At 39.7% G+C, this 8,569-nt stretch overlaps 1 non-coding gene across 1 annotated transcript; it reads right to left on the bottom strand.

Annotated features, from left to right (window-relative positions):
- Positions 1-539: 539 nt before the first annotated feature.
- Positions 540-646, bottom strand: LOC146897964 (small nucleolar RNA R71). Its single transcript, XR_015024388.1, has one exon. It is a non-coding gene; the product is annotated as a small nucleolar RNA R71 (small nucleolar RNA).
- Positions 647-8,569: the final 7,923 nt, after the last annotated feature.

The raw sequence follows: 8,569 nt of genomic DNA, 5'->3' as shown, positions 1-8,569 counted from the left end.
CAGAAATTGAAAGGACTGCTAGAGCACTTCGGAAAGCTGTCCGATCGCAAAGGTTAGCTCAGTCCGTTCCACCGGGTGTTCGAGAACAAATACCGGAGCCACTCTCAACCGAATCTGAAACGATCTCTTCTCCTAAATCTGCAACTATGGAAGGAGAAGGAGTTGTACCACCGAGACCTAAGCTTGGAGACTATGGGTTAGCCACTCATCGCGGTCAACTGACCCACACTTTTCAACCAGCTAACCCCGTTGCTTTCGACATCAAGACAACTGTCCTCAACGGTTTGAGGGACAAGCAATTCGATGGGACTGAAGCTATGAGTCCTCATGAACACTTGAGCCGCTTTGCTGAAACTTGCGAGTTTTGTGTGCAACCAGCCACCGTGACTGACGCACAAAAGAAGCTAAGGCTATTTCCTTTCACCTTGACGGGAAGAGCAAAAGATTGGTTGCTAACAATTCCAAACGGGACTGTCCAAACATGGGAAGAGTTGGAGCTGAAGTTCTTGGAGAAATATTTCCCTATGTCTAAGTATTGGGACAAGAAGATGGAGATCTCTAACTTCAAGCAAGCAGAAGGTGAATCATTGTATGATGCTTGGGAGCGATTCAATTTGCTTCTTAAGAGATGCCCTAATCATGAGTTCACCGAGAAGCAATACCTCCAAATCTTCAGTGAGGGGGTAACACCAAACACTAGAATGTTCTTAGATGCTTCCGCGGGAGGTAGTCTCAAGAGCAAAACTGATCATGAAGTTCAAGCTTTGATAGAAAACATGGCTGGAAATGAGTATCGTGCTGAAGCTAAGAAGAAGGAAAGAGGAGTGTTTGGGGTGAGTGAACAAACTGCTATCCTTGCTAACCAAGCAGCTATGAACAAACAAATTGAAGCTCTAACTAAGGAGTTTCAAGGGTTCACTTTGGCTCATAAACAACAACAAGTAGCTGCAATCAAGTGCGACTTATGTGGTGAAGAACATCCCAACGGTGAATGTGTTCCGGAAGGATCAAGTGAAGAAGCTAACTTCATGGGAGGTTATCAAAGGCAGAATCAATACTACAATTCAGGCATTAATAAGCATCCAAATCTAAGCTACTCAAATAACAATGCTTTGAACTCTCAGATGCTCACTTCTCCTCAACAACAACAAAGGAAGCAATCAGCTCTTGAGGAAACTATGATGAACTTCATGAAGATGACTCAAGGCAACTTTGAAGAGATGAAGAAGAGTCAAGAAGCTGAAAGAAAGAACAATGAAGCTTCTAGGAAGATGCTTGAAACTCAACTGGGGCAATTAGCTAAGCAATTGGCTGAACAAAGTAAAGGCGGATTCTCAGGTAACACTAAAGATAACCCTAAGAATGAGTCTTGTAATGCTATTGAATTGAGGAGCAAAAAGGTTTTGACACCTTTAGTTCCAAAAGCTCCAAAGAAGGTTGATGAAGTAGTTGAGGTGGAGGAGAACGATGTAGTTGAAAAAAATGATGAGGGTGTAGTTGAAAAAGAAAATGATCATGGAGTTGTTGAAAACGAAAGGAAGAAAAAAATAGAGGGAGAAAAAAGTGAGAAGTTAATTGATGAAGATTCAATCTTGAGGAAGTCGAAGAGTCAAATTTTGAAAGATGGAGACAAACCACAGGTTATTCCATCATATGTGAAGCTTCCATACCCTCACCTTTCGAAGAAGAAAGAAAAGGATGAAGGCCAATTCAAGAAATTCATGCAACTTTTCTCACAACTTCAGGTGAACATTCCTTTCGGTGAAGCTCTTGATCAAATGCCGTTGTATGCTAAGTTCATGAAAGACTTGTTGACTAAACGAAGGAAGCCTAAGGATGATGAGAACATTGCACTTTCTGAAAATTGTAGTGCTATTCTTCAAAAGAAGCTGCCACCTAAGCTGAAGGATCCTGGTGCTTTTACTATCCCTTGTTCAATTGGACCGGTAGACATTGGAAAAGCTTTATGTGACTTGGGAGCAAGTATCAACCTGATGCCTCTTTCAATGATGAAGAAGCTTAAGTGTGGGGAACCAAAACCAACAAGAATGACCATTACTTTAGCTGATCGGTCAATCTCTTATCCTTTCGGTGTGCTCGAAGATGTGCTAGTCAAGGTTAATGACTTGGTGTTCCCAGCTGATTTTGTGGTCTTAGATATGGCTGAAGATGAAGACATGCCACTCATTCTAGGCAGACCTTTCCTTGCAACTGGTCGTGCTTTGATTGATGTTGAACGTGGAGAGCTAATGTTGAGGTTCCATAAGGAGCAGGTAGTTTTCAATATCTTTGAGGCAATAAAGAACCAAGATGATAACCACAAGTGTTACCGGATTGACGTTAGTGAAGAAACAGTCGAAGAAAACTCCCTTGAATCTCAAACTATTCAACCTATGGAAGGAGAAATTGTTAAGTCTATTGAAAGTAAGGAAGTGGTTGAAGATGTTGGGGTGACAGAGTGTGTCAAGCAACTTGAAGTAAGCACAGAACTTATGCAACAACAATCATCAGGAGACATCCTTGACAACAAGTATGGGGGATTGGGAACTTGGAACAATATGACTAAGACTACTCTTACTAATCCTTTTGGTGTATTTGCTTATAAGAAGATCCCCTTTGGAATGCATAATGGGCCGGCTACTTTTCAATGGTGTATGCTTTCTATCTTCTCTGATACAATAGAAAGAGTTAGGAGGTACTGTGACAAGCCTGTTGATGAAGCTGTGGATCTAAGGAAGTCTGGTGCACAAGGAACTTTCAAGGGTAAGGAACAAAAGCTCGAACGGTACCGTAAAGGAGGACTCCCAAACAATGAAGAGGGAGAGACATCAACTGATCCTTAGGGATGGTCATCAGTCAAGCTAGTGACGGTAAAGAAGCGCTGAGTGGGAGGCAACCCACTATTTATTTTTCAGGTATGATTTTATTGCTTTCAAAAATAAAAACACAAAAATATTTTTCTTTTCTTTTAATACAAGGCAGGAAAGTTTAAAAATTTGTTCAAAATATACCTCTTGCCAAGAAAATCATGCAAGGTACTGATGTCTTGCATGATTCTCTCCTCAAAAAATTTCAGAACTTAAAGGAACTCAGGCGTTTTTCAAGAAAACAAATTTTTTTGGCCTGAGGAAGCAAAACAAACTACCTGTTTCATCAAAATCGCGCCGCTCTGTGCAAATTGGCGTGCCACGATTTTGAAGAACAGGAGAACACTTTCCCTGTTTTAAAGAAATCGCGCCGCGCCTTGTAATTGGCCGCAGCGCGATTTTGCTTGAAAGCTGCCTAACCGTTGCAAAAACTAGCCGTTACAAACCCACCAAACTTCCCAACCGTTAAAAATTTGCCCGTTACTAGCCGTTACACACAAAATCGCGCCGCGCCTTGCAAATTGGCGTGCCGCGATTTTGCCCCTACAGCACTATAAATCCTTCACTGTTCATCATCATTTTCATTCCATTCTTCCTACCTCTTCCTATCAAAACTTCCCTCAACTTCCACTCACGAATTTTTATCATCTTCATCTCCTTTTTCACTTCCTAAACATCATCTACCCAGAATCCTATCATCAATTCATCAATCCAAACCACCCAACTTTCCCAAACTTCACAAAACTTCCCTTTCACCATCTTCCTAAACCACAAATGGCCTCAAACCAAAGAAACACCCGCTCAAAGAAAACTACCAACCCCAAACCATCCACAAGCAAATCCAAACGCCCTCGTGCCGCATCCGAACCACCCGAAAACGCCATCCATTTCATCAATGACCAAGCCCAAGAGTTCCATCAATCTATGAAGAGTTTCGAAGTCATAGGAGAGAGGAAGTTTGATTTCACAAAGCTTGTGAAATATCCTTTCTTTGAGTCTGAATTACGAAGGAGGGGGTGGACGAGGTTGAATGAGATGATCGACGAAGCAAACAACAAAACGATGATCGTCGAATTCTTTGCAAATGCAAGGGTGTCCGATACACCCTTTCAATCTTTTGTGCGAGGTAAATACATTGATTTCAGCCTGGATGCTCTTAACGCATGGCTGAATGTTCAAGCACCGGAGGAGTGTTGGGTAGAAAAATTGAGGAGGGAGAGATTTGCCATTACGGAGGATACCTTTGATGAGATCATCACAACCTTGTGTAGACCTGGGTCGACTTGGAAAAAGTCCCGGATGCTTACTTATGCGGAGATGCTGTCGATACCCAAGGCGTGGGTATCATATGTGGTCCAGACTCTTGAGAGTGCATCTTGCACTTCTGAAATTCCTTTCAAGAGGGTGCTTGCTGCCTATGCCATCATCAAGGGGCACCCTATAGATATTGGCCGCCTCTTGGCCAATAGTCTTCATGATCTAGCAACCGGGAACACCACACAATTGGGACATGGAAGCTTAATTAATTGGTTGTGTGAGCAACAGTTGGTGCCGGCTTATGATAGTGATCTCAACACAAGCAATATGAAGCCGATCACCGACTCGGTCATGGATGGGTTTGTGAAGAAATATGAAGGCTATATGAAGGAGAGAGAGAGGGAGGCAGCAAGGCAACAACAAATGGAGCAAGGAGGGAGTAGTAGCCAAGGGGGTTATGCTCCTCTTCACCCAAAGCTTGAGGAATTCATGCATGTGCAAGATAATTGGATGAATGAGACTTCGGACCAGCTGTGGGTGAACCATCCTAGGTTCTCAGCTGCGTTTGCTGCGGAGGCTCAATTGCATATGGGTCCGATTCGTGGGTCTTATGAGAGGTTTGGAGGCTCCCGTGAGCACATGGAGCAATATTTTACACATCAAGAAGAGTATGGGCTGCGCATGAGGAGGGAAATCACTGATGATTTCAATACCACCGAGCAAGATCAAGGGGATGGCATCTTTGAAGGATTGAGGACACTGGGGGTTGGACACTCGGATGATGATCAGGACATGGGCTGATCTACTGATGGATTAGCATTTTCTGCTTTGTATTTTATTTTTCAGTTATTTTCTTTTTGATGCATTTTCTTTATTTTCTTTTTAATGTCGAAGTCCATTGAACTTATTTCCCTATTGTAATTGCTCCTGCACTTGTTTTATTAATGAATTTGTTTTGTTTCATGTGACCTATTCCAGTTTAGTAACAGTTGTTTGATGAAACGGGATTCCAAAAGTTCTAAAGGAGGGGTGACTTGATTCAAAGGCGAAGTGTACGGCGTTGCTAGGTAGTCACATACTCCCAGAAATCTCAGCCATAAGGTTCATTGCCAAATCTTGTTTTTCAATTTACTTATATTTAGATTAGTTTTCCATGCAACTACATTTCTAGAACTTGCATTGTTTCTCTATTATTGATTGGTCTTTGTCAATTACACACTGAGGCAAAAATGCTTGGTCCTGTGAGCCTTTTTGAAGCCTACCCTGTTTTAAATTGTTAAATTTATCCTTTCTTAACCAATTGTGAGCCGGTAGGATTAGAACTTTTTGTTCGGTGACAAACTACATTACAAGCCTAGAGACTTTTAGGATTTGTCCCTTAATGTATTTTCTGAGTTAAGGCATTGTAGTATGTTGCTAAAGATTAAGTTTGGGGTTGCCATTGGAATTTGCAACCAACTAAGTTTGGGGTGGGGGTACTAGAGAATTAGAGAACAAAAATGAAAGAAATATGAAATTGTCATGCAAAATACACACAAAAATGGTGTATCAAAAAAAAAAAAGAGAAATTGAATGATGAAAAAGGGACAAGACATTGAAAATCCGAGTAACTTCAAACTCGAGTGTCCCTAAATGTTAAAAATATTCTCTAGTACCTTTGCATTGATTGTATTTCCACAAGGTGAATGATTGAAGGATTGAATTTTGTGCTTTAATTTCCGTAGGAATGCCTAACTCAAATTTTGTGTAGCCTACTTATCCAAATATATCCCACCTTTCACCTAAGCCCCGTTATAACCCTAAAGACCTCAAAAGTGTGTAATGATATTGACTTTGATTGATGTTTAGAAACTTTTCAAGCGTATGGTAATATGTAGACCTGCATGGCGACTGGTAGAACCCTGTTTCAATTTGATGCGAGGAGTTGTGAATTGGTGGATGCGAACAAGTCAAACTAGCTCATCTTTAGCTAGAAGGAGAATGAACTTTTGGGTACTATCGTTTTGTCAGGTAACTGTTATTTTACTGTCGTTTGTCACTGTTGCAAGCAAATTCCTTGAGGACAAGGAATGGTTTAAGTTTGGGGTTGTGATGACATGCTGTCATTACGTAATTTTTAGGACTTATTGTGACATTTTATTAGAGTTCTCATGCAATTTTCACTATTCCAGGGTGCAAAAAGATGAAAAACTGAAGTTTTGCCAGACCAAATCGCGCCACGCCAAAATACTGCCTTGCCGCAATTTTTGAGACACATTTGCATATGTCCCTGTTTGAGGGAAATCGCGGCGCGCCAATTACAACTGCGCGGCGCGATTTTGATTAGGTCAGGCCCAAAATCTCTATAAATACTGCACTCAGCCAGAAGAAAAGGGTGACGATTTTGGAGAGCAAAGTGCGATTTTGAGACATCGGAGACGGCTAGAAGGGCGATTTCTTCAACCTTTTACCAATTCATGTATGTTTTAATTATTTCATTGATTATGCTATTTGTAAACTCGATTATGAGTAGCTAAATCTCTTAGAGATTAGATCCGAGATGAATCTTTGTAACCCTAATTGACACATGTTGCTGTGAAACTCTATTTTGTTTATGAATTCAATTCTAGTTTATTCAATTCAATTGTTCTTAATGCTTTTTATATCTTGATCACATATAACTTGATTTCGTGAGAATGAATGACCAATGACCATGGCTTTCAACTTAGACCTAATTGAATTGTTCTAATAAACAGGGTTAGTCTAGGAATAGATAATCGTTTGTTAGTGATAATAGGTTAACGTTCGGTAAAACCTTCAAGAATTATTAGACCACCTAAGGAATTAGGGGCTGTAGTTTAAGAAGAGGGTCCTAACTCAAGGGATTGATTAGGGCTATTTTTTTAATCATCGTAAATTAGAAAAGGATTCATAACAAATAGGTGCAGTAGACCAATTAGGGGAACTTAGAGGATTCGACGGATCTGATCTCATCTTTCTCTCATATTTTCTTAACAAATTTTTATTTTCTGTTTCTTGATTTAATTAAAATCAAACCAAATCTTCTGCCTAGTGGCAAAACAAAATAAATTTTATACATCCTAATTATATAACGAAATTGAATTATTGAAGTTAAAAACAGTCCTCGTGGGATCGATATTTTTACTACTTCGATAGTATTTGGTGCACTTGCCAAACTTCTATCAGGTAGCTTTGGAGGTTAATGTGTCAAGAGTTAAGAACAAGCCAAGATCAAGAGTATAGAAGTTCCGGCGTTTAAAAGGAAAGTCGCAGAAGTTTATGCATGAGGTATGAAGTAAGACGTTAAAGCGGTGCAAAGTTATGAGAGATCACAAAGTTCATGGATTATGTGGAATTATGATGTATTTCTCGAACCTATGTTTTGCTTAATTGTCTTGCTAAGGCTCATTATGAAGTTGAACTATAAAGTTTAAAGGATTTTAAAAATATTTACACGTATGAGTGATTGAGGTTGATATTTTGAAAATTCACGAGATTTTCTAGGAACCTGTTTGCTTCGACACTCGTAGAGCGGGCTAGACTTATTAGAGTCTAGATTTGATGACACGTATGTGTTATCAACTCGTTCTATGATTTTAGAGTAACGACCGGGGCCTAAACTCAGTATTTGTATATGGTAGAAAATCATCAACGTCAATGACCCGTGCGTTATTTTACGAAGTTTTCTTTAAAAGAAAAATCAACGAGCAAGCATTGGTATGATTAAGAAAAATATAACATGCGAGAATGCGAAGGTACAAGGTTAGAAGTTTAAGAAAGATATGTTCAAGTGATAGATGAGTTTGTCAAAAGATTTAAAGTTGCTGGGAAACAAGTTCAAGTATGATATGTATGGTAAATGCAACCAGCAAGAACATAAGGTTTACCCCCAAGTCAATTATTATGAGCATAAGATAAGTTATCATGAGTTTTGATTTTACAAGACAAGTGTAAGGTTGTGACGTTGGTTGCAACAGGGAAGATTTTGAGAACAGTCCAAGAAAAGAGGATTCAAGTGATAAGCATGATTTGAAGTCTCAATTGCTCTAACGGATTAGAGTAATGGTTTAATCCAACCGGTGGGAATCAGAGTAGCGCCATGGAAGCTAATTGTTAATCACGAAACATGGAATTTTAGTGTGAAAGAATTTTCGGTTGGTACTGCAAGTTTAACAAGAAAGCATCATAAGACAAGCGAGGAGTTCTCGATGTGATAAGTAAGGATGGATGTTTATTCAATCATTTTTGGATAAGGTAAAAGTTTTTAAGTACGTGTTTTTTCCTAAGTAAGATGAAAGGACAAGAATTTTCATTTATGAATTAGTCAGGATGTAGGAATGGAGGATATTGGAAAACATGTGAGGTCCAAAGATTTTCTAAAGCGGAATTGCGAGTGGGTATATTGGTTAGACGAGGGAGGAATTTATCTTCGAAGTCAAGCATGT

The sequence above is a fragment of the Medicago sativa genome, chromosome 8 (genome assembly GCF_051527215.1).
Source record: "Medicago sativa cultivar Bolivia chromosome 8, Bolivia_mono, whole genome shotgun sequence".
NCBI classification, from domain to species: Eukaryota; Viridiplantae; Streptophyta; class Magnoliopsida; order Fabales; family Fabaceae; genus Medicago; species Medicago sativa.
Note: the sequence above shows the minus strand (reverse complement) of the source record. Positions and strands in the feature narration are given on the sequence as shown.